This window comes from Pelophylax lessonae (assembly GCF_965119305.1).
Source record: "Pelophylax lessonae genome assembly, chromosome: 1".
Taxonomy (NCBI): domain Eukaryota; kingdom Metazoa; phylum Chordata; class Amphibia; order Anura; family Ranidae; genus Pelophylax; species Pelophylax lessonae.
This window is the reverse complement of record NC_138768.1, coordinates 616,567,043-616,585,353: the sequence shown is the minus strand read 5'-3', so window position 1 is coordinate 616,585,353 and position 18,311 is coordinate 616,567,043.

Below are 18,311 nucleotides of genomic sequence, written 5' to 3'. Positions count from 1 at the left end.
CTTTGGTTTTCCCTTCTCACTATTGTGAGAATACGTGTAACCTCCCATCTTATGGGAAGATTCTGTCTGTGGTGTCAGATGAAATTGCACCACTATGCTATCAGGATCTGTCCGAAGTGTTCCTTGAGAAAAATGCTGAAGTGTTGCCTCCCCATAGGGATTACGATTGCACTATCGATCTACTCCCTAACAGCAAATTGCCTTTCGGTCATGTTTATCCCCTTTCACAGGATGAACTTTCTCACCTCAAGGAATACTTGGATGAGAATTTGACAAAAGGGTTCATTAGACCCTTTACTTCTTCCACTGCTGCAGGACTTTTCTTTGTCCGCAATAAGGATTCCAGTCTCAGGCCTATTATCGATTATAGGCAATTAAACACGATTACGATAAAGGATCGCTATCCTTTGCCGCTTATCCCTGAACTTATTGAACAAGTGCGTGGGGCTACTTATTTCACCATATTAGACCTGAAAGGGGCATACAACCTAATCCGAATCCGTGACGGGGATGAGTGGAAAACAGCATTCAGAACCAGATACGGACTATTCGAATACCTTGTGATGCCATTCGGGCTATGTAATGCTCCCGCAGCTTTCCAAAGATTCATAAACGACATCTTTAGAGACTTACTTGATGTCTGTGTTGTAGTATACCTAGACGATATACTTATCTATTCTCGATCTATGCCTGAACACATAAAACATGTAAGACTTGTGTTGATCAGACTGCTCTCACACAGTCTATACGTGAAATTAAAAAAATGCCTATTTCATAAAGAAGAAATATTATTTCTAGGATACTTCATATCCAAAACTGGAATTAAGATGGATATGAGTAAGATATCCTGTATTCCAGACTGGCCTATACCAACAACTCGTAAGGCCCTACAGCGATTCCTAGGATTCTCGAACTTCTATAGGAAGTTCATCAAGAACTTTTCCGCCATTGTGAGACCTCTCACACAACTGACAAGTATAAAAAAAACATTCAAATGGTCAGAAGAAGCAAATCAAGCTTTCTGCTTGTTAAAATCAAGCTTCACTTCTGCTCCCATACTACGCCATCCAGACCCATCCCTCCAATATATTCTAGAGGTAGATGCGTCAAATATGGCAGTAGGAGCAGTTCTCTCCCAACGACCAACAAACACTTCATCACTCCACCCAGTTGCTTTCTTTTCAAAATCACTAAGCAGCCCAGAGGTGAATTACCCAGTGGGTGAAAAGTAGTTGCTTGCCATAAAATTGGCACTGGAGAATTGGCGACATCTGCTCGAAGGTACCCAGTTACCAATACTCATATACACAGATCATAAAAACCTTCAATACCTCCAGACTAACAAGACTCCTTCCCACCGGCAGGTACGATGGTCATTATTCTTTTTAAGATTTAATTTCTTAGTGACCTATACGCCTGCAGACAAAAATAAAAAAGCGGATGCGCTATCACGACTAACCGAAGATAACTGTGCCGAAATCCCTTCCATTCCCATAATACCCTATGAACGCATTATTGGTGTTGTCCGATCCTTGAAGGAAGAGATTTTGCACAGTATAGGAATGGATTCACCTCCACCACAACTAAGTACTGATGCAGAAGGCTTCCTCTATTACAATGACAAACTTTACATACCCCCTACTATGCGCACCAAGATCTTGGAGTTATCGCATGATGTACCCATGGCAGGACATATGGGTATGACGAAAACCTTTAATTTGCTCACCAGGCAGTTTTGGTGGCCTGATATGAAGACGTCTGTACAAAAATTTGTTTCTTCATGTGACATCTGTGCAAGGTCCAAAATTGACACTACAAAACCATCTGGACTACTTTGTAGTCTACCAATACCCCAGGTTCCATGGGAAGTTGTGTCCTTAGATTTCATAGGAGAACTACCACCTTCCAAAGGATTTAATACCATCCTAGTGTCAGTGGACCACTTGACAAAGATGGCACATTTCATCGCTATCCGTAGACTACCTTCATCCAAACAAACAGCGGAACTACTGATGAAACATGTGTTCAAGTTGCATGGAATTCCAAAGACTCTTTTGTCCGACCCTGGTTCACAATTTATCTCTAAATTTTGGCAAGCACTTTGTCAAATTTTACGCATTGAGCGAAAGCTCACTTCTCCCTACCATCCTCAGACCAACGGACAGACTGAAAGAGTCAACCAGTGCATTGAGCAATATCTACGCTGCTACACATCATACCTGCAGGATGATTGGGTGGATCTCCTTCCTCTAGCGGAATTTGCTTACAACAACGCAACCCACAGTACTACGAAGCAAAGTCCGTTCTACTTGAACTATGGGTTTCATCCCACTCTTCTTCCACCACGCATCCTGCCATCGAGTAACCCAGTAGCCTCGGATTACCTTACCCAAATAAAAGACTCTTTGGGTTTACTCAATACTACCATATCACACGCTCATAGTCAACAAAAAAGGTACCACGACCTTCGTAGAAGACCTTCTCCTCAGTATGTTATTGGGGACCTCGTTTGGCTATCAACAAAAAATTTAAGATTAAAGATCCCTAGCAAAAAGCTTGGGCCTTTATTCTTGGGACCCTTCCCAATCAGGAAACTAATTGGAAAAGCTGCAGTACAGCTCACCTTACCGGCAGATCTCAAGATCCATCCCATCTTCCATGTGTCGCTATTGAAGCCACATGTTCCTAACCAAGGAATAAGGCCTACCATCCCACCTCCACCTCCTGTACAAGTTGAAGGCGGAGAAGAATATGAGATAAAGGAGATTCTGGATTCTCGTATCCACAGAAGAAGACTCCAATATCTAGTACGATGGAAGAACTATGGGCCCCAAGATGACACCTGGCTGGATACCTCTGATATACATGCCCCTAGACTGATTCGCAATTTTCACTCGAAATACCCGGAAAAAGCAGTTCTAGAGGCCTTCCGGAGCCGGCCTTAAGGGGGGGGGGGGTACTGTAATGTTCTGGTACCTCTGGTACCCTTATTCCACTTTCCATTCCGTGTATGCGTCCCACCATTCTCTTCTGGTAGGTGCGCATACACCTTTAAGACCGATGCTGTCATCACTGAGCGCCGCAGTGCGGCTATTTCAACCGCCGGCGTTCTCACTCACATGTTCGTTCAACCTGCCTTGCATCTATGCTTACAAGTGTGTCTCGCTGTGGAACCTCGCTACAGATCCCTGTATCTCGCTACCAGGATCACTTCCTCAGACCCAAACCTCGCTACTGATCCCTGTATCTCGCTACTGGATCACTTCCTCATCACCGGACCCTTCTACTACTATACTATAGTGATAAGTACCCCGCAGGGGAAACCTCCATAACTTACACTACTACTATTGCATTAAGGACTGTTACTACCTATCCATACTATCCTATCATCTGCACTGTTACATAGATTGCTAGCTCTTGAGACTACTACCATCTATCATCTGCACTGCTGCATAGATTGCTAGCTCTCCTGTCTACTACCATCTATCATCTGCACTGCTGCATAGATTGCTAGCTCTCCTGTCTACTACTATCTATCCTTGCACTGGGTTAGTCTATCCTGTATTTGTCATCTGCTGTCCTCACCACCTGTTAGCATACTCGATACTAACCTATCTGCATTCCTAAATACCATCTTGAACTCTCCTGTACAAACCTATCAAGTGCTTACCATCCTTGTCACTGTTCACACCTGTCCCTTCAGCACATCACCTTCATACTATCATATACATCCTATCACTCCAGGAACATCTCATTGAGTGTGTATATATCTGTATGTTGAAGCTGACAGGCCCACGGTGATGAGTCCTGGAGAGTTGGATCTGGTATTCAACACATCTCTACATGACTACTGAGTGGAGATTTTGCAGCTGTAAATCCAGCCTATAACAAAAACGCAGGAGCGTTACAGATTGAGGCAACTTTGCTAGATGCAGTCCCTAAACGTGTGAAGGCCTGGCAACCCTGGGTGGATAATTTCCTACCTTGAGGCTTTGACTCTTTTCTTCTTGAACTGTGACTCCCTAATTGCCTATTGGGTTACTGACTGCTTCTTCTATTCTTGCCCACTTACAGTATCTACCTCTACCCCATTTTCCTATTCTCTTTCTTTCTGGTATATGCTTACTTGGTTTTCTTGTGCTTACTTTGCCCCTTAGATTCTCTGGATTGACTGTTGTTAGGGCCTTTAAGGCCCAGGAGTATATATTATTCTAATTGTGTAGGGCCTGAGGCCCCGGTCTTTACCCTTATTGGTTGCTACCAGTCAATTTGCTGTGTTACTGCTATACTACTGTATATATCATAAGTGGGTGTGTATTTGCATCAATCTTGTTGAAGCTGAGTTTTATCTATTTCTCAATAAAAAGATTGAACAAGACAATTTTTAAATAAACTTGCTCTCCTGAGCAGGATTATTTTTAAAGCGGAGTTCCGGGCACAGAAGTCATTTTTCAATAAACATACCCCCGGGACAGTCAGGGCTAGCACATTCCACAATGGCTAGCCTCTGATCTGTCCCGGTTCGCACTTACCTTTTAGAAGAAATACTTACTTATAAAATTTCTTCCACAGCGTTTCCATCTCTCTTGTGGGCAGCTGAAGCCGGAACGGTCCTCTTCTGTGTCTTCTTCCGCGTCTTCTTGTCCCAGAATGCGCCTGCACCGGCCCCTCTCGTCACTTCCGGCGCGGCGCCGCATTCCTCCACAGCTTCTGGGCATCGCCCGGAAGTGACGAGCGGGGCCGGTGCCGTCGCATTGATTCCTGGGAGCGATGACGTTCAGCTCCCAGGAATCATCGCGAGACAGGAAGTGACGGGTGAGCCGCGGCGCTGAGGGAGGAAGTACTCTGAGGTGAGTATTTACGATCTTCAATTACAAGGTGAGTAAACAAAAAAAAAAAACCTAACTATCCAATTCCTTTTCAGGTGATGTCTAACTAGCGGAGGGGCACAAAAAAAAAAATATTGATTTTGTGCCCGGAACTCCGCTTTAAGAATGGACTTTTGTGGGCTCAGTACCGGAATCAATTTGTAGGTGGGGACAGCAACATCATCATCAACAAAAGCAGAAAAAACAACAATATTATTAAATTACATTTTCACTTGTCAAGATTTATTGATTTTGCCTTTATTTCACAATACCAAACTAGCAGACTTCCTGTAATAACCATGCTTCATTATTTATTTGTCTCATTTTCTTGGTGGTCCATGAAGATCATGATAAGAACTGCCCAAGTAGACATATTCAAGATCCTGTAAAGAGAAAAGACAACGGTAAGATTATGTTACACAAACTATTTTTCAAAATTTACACAACCCTAGTACCATACTAAACTAAAATTTTAAGCCCTCTAAAGAGTTTTTCGAGTTGTAAGCTGGCTTCTTTATTTCTCAAAGATTTACAATTTTTAATACTAGCATAGAAGGTGTGCTAAGTGATAATGCACTTAATCTTTTAAACTTCACCTTAAACATTTAATAATAATATATTTTTATTTTTTTCATAAATTTATCTAAATTCAGTACAAAGCATATCACCTCACGCTGTCCATTAAATGTGAAATCATGCAATTATTTATTCCCTGTTGTCATGCAGAACATAAAAACCTGAATTATGTTTTGTAATTAAAGCAGCATAGTAACAGAAAACCTCATTTCTATCTCTTGGGGGCTCCATCAGGGGATCTCACGGATAGAACTCTTTGCGATCCTGCTATTTAGTCAAAATTTTTGCTGTAGCTGTAAAAGTTTAACTGTTGGCTGATGCAGTCCTTTGATGTAAGATACATGAAAAATGAATGAAAGGACTGGGAACATTTGGCCAGGGGGACAAACACAACCAACCATCACTTTCGTGAAAGGGACAGATTTCTGTATGGCAAAAGTACACCTTGAAAAGTGTGTCATAGTGCTGCATTGATTGGTGTACATTATAAAAGGTGGATATTCCTAAAAGACTTTAAAAGTTTATTCTGACATATACATTCTACAGCAACAGCTTTCTTTGTGACTTCAGTCATCTGACATCGTAAAGACTTTTTTATGAACCTTTAAAGTGATATGTGAGTCAAAAGTTTTTCATTTTTTTTAAAAATAAACTTCATACTTACCTGTTCTGTGCAGCGGTTTTGCATAGAGCAGCCATGATCCTCCTCTTCTCGAGTCCCACACTAGCACTCCTGACTCCTACCTCCTGTCGAGTGCCCCCAGAGCAAGCAGCTTGCAGTGGGGGCACCCAAGAAAGCACTCTCCCGAGCTGCTGCTCTGGTTGTCCATTCAGACACTTAGCAGCGGCTCTGCCCCTTCTCTCTCCTCACTGGCTGTCTGGCTGCGATTGGCTCCAACTGCAGTCTCAGCCAATGAGGAGGGAGAGTCCCTGGAGAACCGAAGATCTTGTGCACATCGCTGGATCCCGATGATCTTGTGCACATCGCTGGATCCAGGGGGGGCTCAGGTAAGTATTAGTGGGGGCTGGGGGGACTATGCATGAAGGTAAAAAACCTTCAAACTTTAGAAGCAGTTTAATATTTTTTGGAACTTACATTAAAACTGTAATTTATTTTTCTTACTCCAGGAGCTCTCTGTTTGCTCCACTGTGTACTGCTGGAATGTACAATGGGAGCTGCACTTTTGACACAGTTGCAGCATCTTCGCTGTGCTTTGTGTTTGGCATGGCAAAGGGAGGGGGCGAGGACACAACACGGGAACAAGTGTCTATCGTAAACAACACGATTCTGATGCAGTGGGGAGCTGGAAGTGCAGCTCAGTGTGCATGAGGCCTAAAGTGTAGGTCAAGCTAAAAACGTTGTCTAGTTTTAGATTGGGGAGGGATTAGATGCCCTGTTGTACCACCTATTTGACATATGTTGCTCATATTTGTTCTTGTGCCTATACCGGTCACCAAAGCTGACCTGCCTTATGCAATGCCTCAGTTATGCTTTCCTTTCTCTCCCTCCCCTACCCCACTTCCCCTTCCTTTTGTTCCTTATGCACTTAAATTGTATTTAAATGTACTTAAATTGTTGAATGATTTGTACTGTTTCTGAAAAAAAAATTTTTCAATAAAAACAATTGAAACAGATTCCCTGTTGTGTTTTTTTTTACTGCTTTTCAAGGCTCAGAGGAATTTACTGTTACTTCCTGTCCTGCTAAAAACAGTTTCACAATACAGAAAGTGAGAGAAAATCTGGAACAGGTACACAGAAATAAAAATCAAAGAAGGGGTTCTAGTCTTCCCCACTCTAATAAAGAAAAGCATTGCTATGTCTGTTTCTATTGCAGTGTTATCCTCACTTCCTATTTGATAAAATGTTGTCAGCAGGACAGGACATTAGGATAAATCTCTTTAACCACTTAAGCCCCGGAAGATTTTACCCCCTTCCTGACCAGGGCCTATTTTGCGATTCGGCACTGCGTGATTTTAACGGACAATTGCGCGGTCGTGCGACGCTGTACCTAAACAAATTTGGCGTCCTTTTTTTCCCACAAACAGAGCTTTCTTTTGGTGGTATTTGATCACCTGTGCGATTTTTTGATCATGCGCTATAAACAAAAAAAGAGCGTAAATTTTGCAAAAATAACAATATTTTTCACATTTTTTTATATGAAATTCCCCCCCAAAAAAATGTAAAAATCAAAATTTTTTAACATTTTCGGCCAATTTGTTTTATGCTACCTATGTTTGGTAAAAAAAATCGCAAAAAGCGTATTTTGATTGGTTTGCGCAAAAGTTATCGCGTTTACTAACAAAGGGAAAGATTTTTGTCATTTTTTGTTGTTTTTTTTTAACGCGTAATGGCGGCGATCTGCGATTTTTTTTGCGATACTGCGACATTGCGGCGGACAGATCGGACCCTTGACTGACATTTTTGACACTTTTGGGGTTACCAGTGACATTTCTACAGTAATCAGTGCTATACATATGCACTGTTACTGTAAAAATACACTGGTAGTGAAGGGGTTAACTTTATTTGGGAGGGAGGGGCTGTGTGTGTCCCTAGGGGCGTGCTTTCTACTGTGATTGGCTGTGGCTTGAGGTGTAAGGACACTGATCAACGGTTCTACATAGTAGATCCGTATGATCAGTGTTTTTACACCGAGGAGAATGACAGGTGGCTTGTTTACACAAGCTGCCTGACTTTCTCCCTCTCCCCCGACGATCGCAGAGTCACACGCGCGGGGGGGGGGGGCGTGACCGCGCGGGAGCGGGAGCGCGCCTCCGGCGACACGCGCTCGCTCCCTAGACCCTCACAGGCTAGCGACATAGACCTACGTCGCTTTGCCTGTGAGGGGCTGACTGCCGACGTAGATCTACGTTAGGCAGTCGGCAAGTGGTTAAAGCGTAGTTCTGGCCTCGGAAACAATATTTCAATAAAAATACCCCGAGGACAGTCAGGGCTAGTACATTTCATAATGGATAGCCTCTGAACTGTCCCAGGTCGCACTTACATTTTAGAAGAAATACTTACCTTGAAAATGTCTTGTTCAGCGCTGCCATCTCAGGTGTGGGCAGCTGAAGCCAGCGCGTCCTCTTCAGTCCCACAATGCCCTGCATCGCCCCGCTCGTCACTTCCGGGGCAGACGCGTCATCCCTGCACAGCTTCTGGCCATGTCCCGGAACTGACGAGCGGGGCCGATGCAGGCGCAGTGATTCCTGGGAGAGATGACGTTCAGCTCCCAGGAATCAATGCAAGCAGGAAGTGACGGCGCGGGCCGCGGCAGCAGAGGGAGGAAGTGGAAGAAAGGTAAGTATATTTTCTTCAATAACAAGGTAAGTAAAGAAAAAAAAATCTTCATTATCCATTTCTTTTTCAGGTGAATCTCAGCAAGCGGATGGCCCAAAGTCATTTTTGAGGCCGGAACTCCGCTTTAATAGAAAACAAGTTTTGGCTAGACATAGATGTAGCACCCTCCTAAGTCAGATGCAATGTAAATTTAGTTTTTGGCTCCTTCTGTATTAAAATGAGCATCGTTTTCTCTGTTCTGTTCAGGGTTTCACAGGCTGGGAGTTTGACTGCTTCCCCCTGCCTCTAGAAGAAGATTCTAGAGCTTAGGAAGGGAAAAATTTAAATAATAAGGATTTTTCTTACTCACTGGGAGATGTCTGAAGGAAGCTGAAGGTGTTAGCTGTCCTGGGGGAATTGTGAGTAATGACCCTGTACTGATTCCTGCTGACTGTATGCTTTTGGGATTTAAAGCGGAGTTCCGGCCACATTTTAAACTTCCCATCATACATAACATTATCACATTCTAAAAACGAATTGGATATATATATATTTTTTTGGTTCGCTTACCTTATTTTTAAAGGAAAATCACTGCACTTCCTCCTCATGCGGCCACGGCCGCTGATGTCATTTCCTGCTTTGCATTGACTCCTGGGAGATGAGTGTCATCAATCCCAGGAGTCAATGCTCCTGCAACGGTGTCCCTCGTCACTTCCGGTGCAGGCACGTCATTCTCTGCCGATGGATAGATAACAGCTTCTGGGCATGAGCAATGACGCGGAACCAGATGTGGGATGACGCCCCTGCCCCGGAAGTGACGAGGGTATAGCATTCTGGGACTCGTGAAATCCAGGAAGAGGGACACTGCTGCTCTGACTGGGACTGCTCTTACAGTTTCTCAGATACTGGCTATTCCCCTGCCCTCAGCAATGTCCTCGACTCAGTTTTGTGATGAATGAAATGCATGGCGGGTCATAGTACCTGCCATGCATGTATGGGGCCGTGGCAAGACCAAAAAAAAAATGTGTGTGTAAAAAAATGTACTGTATAGAATATAAATATTGCTATTGGTCAAATTACAGATGACAGGATTGGTCAGTTAAAGCTAAAAGGCTATTGGTATTTAAAAAAAAAAAAAAAAAAAAAATATTTACTGTATTGATTGGAGGAATTTCAATCCTGGAAGTGACAGTTATTCCCTATATAAGGGAGTGAATTAACGGTTTAAAATCAGTGGACAGGAGAGGACCAAGAAGTTCGTTGCCTAGCTGTTACCTGGTCATGGAGTCCCTTCTGCGAGAATTGCTGGAGAGAGCCCGTAGCGCGGATGGCGAGGAGTGGGTGAAGAAATGCCTCTCCATTCCGGTGGATGCCTCCGTCTCTGCTGGTCCTCCTCCATCTTCGTCCCAGGCTTCTTGCGTGTTTCCGGCTCCTGTTGACCCCGGCGATGACGCGGCTTCCGATTGGCGGCCTTCGCGAATGGGATCGTCCGGCCCCGGTGACCTGGATGTGGTTAGCGGCAGTCGTCATTTCCGGGCGACGGCTTCCTCCGGGTCCCGGGATGGTAAATCACAGCGGATCAAGAGGAAGCCTAGCAGATTTGGTCCGGATGTGGTCTCATCGGCTCCGATCCCTGCAGTTAAGAAGAAGAGGGTCGTTGCAGGTCGGCCGACTAGTACAGTTCTACCCGGTTCGGTACCGGCAGCGGTGGCCTCAGATTCCTCTTCTGCTAATGTTTCTCTCCCGGCTCCGGTCCAACGGCCTTCAAATAGCGGTGCTGCGGTCAGTGGTGACGCAGCCGTTGCAGGTGAGCACCCTGCTAATGCTATGTTAATCTCTGAATTTGTGCAAGTTATGTCTACTTTTTGTAAGAAATTTTCTAATCCAATGCTAACAAGCGATTCTGCCATAACAAGCGATTCTGCCATATGTGGGGATGTTAATGAGTTAAATGTTAATGAGTCTGAGGTTCCTGCCTCTCTGCAGGAGGTTTGGGGTAATGTTGCACTGGTGGATGTTTCTCCTTCTGATGCATACGTTGTAGATCCAGTTCCAGTAGCTCATCATGAGGCTTTTGCTGGTAATTGTGGAAAGGTACCTGAGATTGCTTTAAAGGAAGCTTTACCCTGTCCAGTATCTCCTTTAGGATTTCATCTTAAGGAGACGGTTAAAGAGAAAATTTTTAGAGGGGAGTATGTTGACATCCTGTCATTGCTTCCTGGCCTCAAGCTTTCGAAGTTTGACAATGATAAGACGGGCGAGGATAGATCCAGGGTAGCTCCCAGGACATTCCATAATTGGTTACAGGGTTTCTGTATTTATTCCAGTGTGCTGGGTGAAAAGAGACCAGAATTGTGTAGCGGGCTTTTCCAGCACTTGGATATAGTGCTGGAAGCATACAAGAATTTCCCTGGTTTAGGTTGGCTGGCTTATGACGAATCGTTCAGACAGAAGCTGTCCATCCATAAATCTTTGCAATGGGGTGTTAAAGACGTAGGATTATGGCTCAACTTGTTGTTGCCGCAGAAGCCTGCTTTTGTGCCGAAACCTCCTAATTCTATTACTCATAGAAAAGGTGTTTGTTTTGGATTCAACGATGGCATGTGTAAATGGCCGCATGCTTGTAAATTCAGGCACGAGTGCTCGCATTGTGCTGGGGCTCATTCTGTATCTAAATGCTACAAAAAACAGGCTTCGCTTGGTAGTCAATCGAATGAGAAGCAAATTTTTCTTAAAGGCGGAAACTACAGTGAGCTTGGAAAAAATGCTCCCCTGGCTACGGGTTTACCCAAACCGTAGGTCCGCCGATATTTTGATTCAGGGTTTTTGTTTTGGTTTTTCTTTACCTTCATTTTCAGGTACAGGTTGTGTAATTCACGACAATCTTCCTTCTGTGGCTGTGCATCCTGACGTCGTCCGGCACAAAATTGCTAAAGAGATTGCTAGCGGTAGGGTTGCAGGGCCTTTTTCTGCTCCCCCCTTTCCTAATTTTAGGGTCTCCCCGCTAGGGGTCATAGCCAAGAAGGTGGATGGTGAATTTCGTTTGATACACCACCTGTCTTTCCCGTCATGAAAATCATTGAATGACGAGATTGATACTGATTTATGTTCTGTGTCTTATGCTACATTTGACGATGCACTGTCCAAGATTAGAAAAGCAGGTTGCTCGGCCTTACTTGCTAAAGCTGACATAAAATCCGCTTTTCGACTGTTGCCCATTCATCCCAATGCTTTTGATTCTTTGGGTTTTTGTTTCGATGGAGAGTTCTTTTTTGACAAATGCTTGCCGATGGGGTGCTCCATCTCCTGTTATTATTTTGAATTATTCTCCACATTTTTGGAATGGGTAATTGTTAGCAAGTCGGGTCCAGATAGTGTACTTCATTATTTAGACGACTTTCTCTTTATTGGAAAGGCAGGGTCTTCCGATTGCATATCTTGTTTTAGGTACTTTGAAAATATTTGCTGCGAATTTGGTGTTCCATTGGCAGTCGAAAAATCAGTATATCCTACATCTTGCCTTGAATTTTTAGGTATTCAAATCGACATGACTGCCATGGTTTTTCGTCTACCTGATTCAAAAATATCTAAAATTCGTTTACTTTTGACTTTTGTTGTAGGTAAGAAGAAGGTCAGGTTGAAATTTATTCAATCTCTTCTAGGTTTACTCAACTTTGCATCAAGGGTCATGCCAATGGGCAGAGCCTTTACTAAACGGTTGTATAGGGCTATTTACGGAGTCTCTTCCCCTAGTCATTTCATTTCTGTGTCGGCTGACATTAGAGATGATTTATTAATTTGGTTGCGATTTTTGGATTCTTTCAATGGCTACACCGTTTGGCAAGATTGTTTTTGCTCATCTTCTGCTTTAGATTTGTTCACTGATGCCTCCGGCTCGCACGGTTATGGCGTTTACTGGAACGGCCATTGGTCAGCTGCTACTTGGCCTGTCACATGGATAGATAAAGGTTTGACTGGTCATAGTTTTATTGGAATTGTTTCCAGTTCTGGTTGCATTGGAGATCTGGGGACTGCAATTTAGTAATAAGCGTATATTGTTACATTCCGACAATAAGGGAGTAGTATTTGCAATTAATTGCTTGTCCTCCAGGTCTCTTCCGGTCATTTCACTTCTTAGATATTTAGTTTTGTTATGTTTAAAACTCAATATATGGCTAAAAGCTAAATATATTCCCGGATTTTCCAACATTATTGCTGATTCTCTGTCTCGCCAGCAGATGGACCGTTTTCAGATTGCAGCTCCCGGCGCGGATCTATTGGGCATTTCATGCCCTTCTCACCTGTGGAATCTGGTCTGACAAAGGTTTCTTCTGCTATTTTCTCTTCCTTGGCTCCTTCTACATGGCGCTCGTACCACGCCGCGTGGCGTATGTGGTCTTCCTTTTTTGTTGGCAGTGATGTTCGTAAATTTTCTTTTTCTGAAAAAAACGTTTTGTCCTTTTTGGAATATTTATTTAATAGACAATTTTCTTATTCCCATATTCTCAAGTCTTTAGCTGGTATTTCGTTTTTCGCGAAATTGCGCGGTCACCGCTCATGTATGGAAATTTTCTCAGTGAAATTGGCTTTGAAGGGTTATCGCAAGTCTAATATTACCCCTGATAGAAGGCTTGCTGTTTCCCTTTCATTGTTGGAAAATTTGTGTGTGGCCTCCAATTCTGTTTGTTTTTCACATTATGAAGCTGTATTGTTGCAATGCGCTTTTTGCTTGTGCTTCTTCGGTGCATTTCGCATTTCGGAGCTGCTGGCGTCTAAATCATCTGCCATCTATGGTTTAAGATTCTCTGATGTTTCTGTTACCAGAGGTGTGCTTCGCGTTTTTTTGAGGCGAAGTAAAACAGATCAATTTGGTAAGGGGCATTGGATATCTCTGGGGCGATACGAAAATTCTAAAATTTGCGCTGTTCATCGGGTTGAGAGTTATTTGTTAGTCAGGCCTCTTCCATTTCTTCAATTTCTCATACATCAAAACGGTAGCCCACTGACGGTTTTTCAATTCAATTCTATTCTAAAAAAATGTTTGGTCCATTTGAATTTGGGCCATCTTCCGATTTCTGCTCATTCCTTCCGAATTGGCGCAGCTACCGCTGCTGCTCAATTTGGTATGTCTGACGATTCTATTAGAAATATTGGTAGATGGCGTTCTTCTGCCTTCAAGTCATATGTCCGTCCTAATTCTTGTATTTAATTGCAGGTTCCCGCAAAATTATTTGGATCGTCGGACATTCGTTCGTTTTTTGGGCCCACAAGAGGGCAGAAGTTCGGGTTTATACTACAAATTTGGGTTTTTCATCATCCTCTGCTTCGCTATTCTGGTACGGTAGGCGTGGAATGCGTTGGCAGGACATCCGTTCTGTTTTTTATGAACTGCGTTTGATTTGGCCTTCCCCCGATGCGGTTATTATTCATCTTGGGGGGAATGATTTAGCGTAGATTTGTTATTGCATATTAAATCTGATCTTATGCATTTGCAGTCTGTGTTTTCTGCTTGTATTTTTGTTTTTTCCGAAATTATACCCAGATTGTGTTGGTTTTCGGAAGAGCAATTCTTTCTGGAGAAAACACGTGTAAAGGTAAATAGGGCTATCTCTAAATTTATGTCCTCTATGGGGGGTTTTTCATTCAGACATGTGGATTTAGAAGGGGGTTTAAGGGGTTTTTATATATGGGATATGGTTCATTTGTCGGAAGTTGCAAATGACATTTTTAATCTGGACTTGCAATCGTGTATTGAAAGGGCTTTGGGCCTTGTGGTGGTGCCATGCTCGTAAGTTGAGCATGGCTTGTGGGTGTGTTTTTCTTGTATGGTGTCATACAAAGGGTGGTCTGAGTTTTTTGACTGGATCACAGTTATTGCTACGTTAATGTGTATGGTTAGTTCGAGCTTTGGGGCTGAACTAAAGTAATGTAGTTATTAAATATAGTTAATAAAGGGCCAGGGCCCATCATACCATTGCAAGTCCAGCATCGTTTTTGTCTTTAATTATAAAGTAATATGTTTAAATTGTTCTGCATGCGGCACCATGAAATGCATGGCGGGTCATAGTACCTGCCATGCATGTATGGGGCCGTGGCAAGACCAAAAAAAAAAAAAAAATGTGTGTGTAAAAAAATGTACTGTATAGAATATAAATATTGGTCAAATTACAGATGACAGGATTGGTCAGTTAAAGCTAAAAGGCTATTGGTATTTAAAAAAAAAAAAAAAAAAAATATTTACTGTATTGATTGGAGGAATTTCAATCCTGGAAGTGACAGTTATTCCCTATATAAGGGAGTGAATTAACGGTTTAAAATCAGTGGACAGGAGAGGACCAAGAAGTTCGTCCCTCCCGCCCTCCCTATGTTCATAGTGTTATGAATGGGTGTGTTTTTCTTGTATGGTGTCATACAAAGGGTGGTCTGAGTTTTTTGACTGGATCACAGTTATTGCTACGTTAATGTGTATGGTTAGTTCGAGCTTTGGGGCTGAACTAAAGTAATGTAGTTATTAAATATAGTTAATAAAGGGCCAGGGCCCATCATACCATTGCAAGTCCAGCATCGTTTTTGTCTTTATTTAATTATAAAGTAATATGTTTAAATTGTTCTGCATGCGGCACCATTCCCCTCCTGTACTGTGCAGTGTTCCTAAAGTTGCACTGGTTAACTACAGCTGTGCAATTGTGCAGGGTAACCAGTTGTCAAGGAGACTAGCCTCATGTTCTTCAGTAGGGAGGCTTTAGACTTCTCTGATATTTGCCTTATGATTTTCAGCCATGAGGCCTTAGACTGTCCCATTTCTCAATAACTACTAAAGTGAAGATCCAATGTACCAAAAAGACGTGCCTTACGGTCAGTGGTGTATTTTGGTTTTGTGCTGCCCTAGGCAAGACTAAAATTGGGCGCCCCCCCTATGTAAATTTGCCCCACTCCCTTTTTAATGGATGTGACTCCCTCCAAAATTGAAGGACTACAAGTCCCAGCATGAACCCCTGAGATCTCACGAGGGGGGGGGGGTGAGAGGAGGTGGGTGAGAGAGGGGGATCAAAGAGTGTGAGAGAGAGAGGGGATATGATAGAGAGAGGGGGTGAGAGAGAGGGGGTGGAAGAGAGAGAAGAGGGGTGAGAGAGAGAGGGGGTGAGTAAGAGGGGGTGAGAGAGGTGGCTCGAGCAACCAGTGGCCAATAGAGTCTCAGGTGGAGGGGGGGTGGCTTTTTTGCTGCCCCCCTGCAAAGTGCCGCCCTAGGCCTGGGCCTTGTTGGCCTAGGCCAAAATACGGCACTGCTTACGGTCCCCAACCGTAAGGTTTAAGCCTGCTTAAAAGTCACCTCATGGTCTTCAGCTGTGGGGAGTTCAGACTCAGGGAAAAGACTGTCCTCCAGCTGTTACATGCTATGCGTTTTGGAGTATCCCATTCCCCTAACCTCCTTACAAGTTTTATGAGCAATAAATCACAAAAAGACAACCCTAGACTGTTTATTGGAGTCAGAGTAATTTGACTGTATATTGAGTGGGCTGGTGGCTTCTATAGTGTTTGGGGAAGAACCGGATAAAATCAGAAACCCCTGCAGGGGTAGCACTGAATAAACTTCATAAGGAGAGGGTGAATTCTGGTGCACAGAGTTATCTATAAAATCCAACTGGCTAGAATAGATCTAATTGTGATACCTGGGTATAGTCAGGTAAATGACAAGTCCATACATAGTCCAGAGTCTATGACAGATTACAAGGGAAGAAACAGGGAGACACTCGCGGCTGCTATCCTCAGAAAAATGACAGGCTCTGTAAAATCAAATGACACAAAGAAAGGAAGCAGCAGCTAAGTGTAGTATCCCAAATATCAGATTTAAATAAAGGATTAAAAACACTCAAAAGAGTAGTAATATAACTGGCTCATCTGTAAAAGACAACAGGGATCCATCCATCATTCTTCCTGCAGGATCGGTGGGATCGGGTTCCACTGCTGGAGGTGGTAAGGGGCCGGGGCCTGCATGAGTCCTGGGATGCCACGCTAACCAGCTTGGAATGCACAGCGGCAGTGCTGTCACCGGAAGGAGAGGAGGACCAGGGGATAACAAAGTACAAGGCTACGCGCTCGGAGCGTCTAGCTCCTTCTACAGGCTTCTAGGTTAGCATTGTATCCCAGGACTCGTACAGGCCCCGGAGACAGCACCTTGCAGCCTACAGCAGTGGAACCCAATCTCAGCGATCCTGCAGAACGAATGATGGATGGATCCCTGCTGTCTGTTACAGATGAGTCTCTTATATTACTACTTTTGTGAGTGTTTGTAATCCTTTAATAAAATCTGATATTTGGGATACTACACTTAGCTGGCGCTTCCTTCCTTTCTCCTACTACATAAACTTCAATATTCATTCTTTGTATTTTTTCTATATGTAGCACGACCCCCTTGGGGGCTGCTGGTTAATGGAACATCCTCTGCACTCCCTGGACTCAGAAAAACATCCGACCCGCTAGGCACTACAGGTTCAGTCATTTTCTGTAAAATTGTGTAAAGATACTCTCAACACTGAAACAGGCATACAAATAAGAAACAATAAATCTGTGTGTAATAGTAAGTAAGGTGTCAATCTTCCAAATCTCAGAAATAAGGTGGAGCTTGGGAGACTGGCACCAGCAAATATCAAACACTCAAACAATATATATATTTATATTAAAAGAGAGTAACTATAATGTATTACTGCTATAACCGCTATAGTGTGACTCAGATATAGTATCCACAAACTGTAAGCTGCTTCTTCTTGTTCAACTAAATAATCAGCCTAAATCAACAGGTATAAATATTATAGAACCAGGGGCCCCCTTTAAGGATAGGAGAAAGTGCAGTTTCTATGCTAGAAAGACTTTGCTCTTCTTCACGGGCAGTTGGGGCTCTTTATCACTCTTCAGGTGATATTTGTAATCCGAGGTTATTGGATGTTAATGAAATCATAACTGCTGTCAGTGTATTCTGTGTGCAGATATATACTTGCGGTTCCCAAAGGTCACCAGGCACTTTAATGTAACGTCAGTGTCCACAAGTGACCCTCTTGTCCTCCAGCGGGACCTCTCCTTCTGATGCTGCATTGCAGGGAAGACTCTCAGCATACACTGTACCAGGCTGCTCTCTCATCGTCGTTCGCTGTCCATTCAGCTCTCACACTGGACCAGTCACCTTCAGGGCCGGCGATCCCGCTAGGCGGACTAGGCAGCCGCCTAGGGCGCACTGCCGCCTAGACTAGCCAAGCCAGGAGGGTGCAGGCTGGTCCAGATTGATCATTAGATGCAGGGGCGGACTGACCATGGGGTCCACTAGGGGGCCCCATGATTGCGGTGTGCACGGATTTAGCTGCTGAGATGCGAATGCGATAGTGATCTGATCCCCCTCCACTGATGTGATGGTGTAGATCCTGTGGCGCTTCCTAACCTGCTCTGCCTGAGTGCTCAGTGCCTCGGTGCTGCCTCGGTGCGTGAAAGAATGTGACAGATCAGCTCACCTCCTCCCCGCTGACAGCCGGAGGAAAGCAGTGCAAAGCCCCGCCCCCGGCCGTTGCAGCCACCTTCCTCCCGGCTCCCGCCACCTGGGA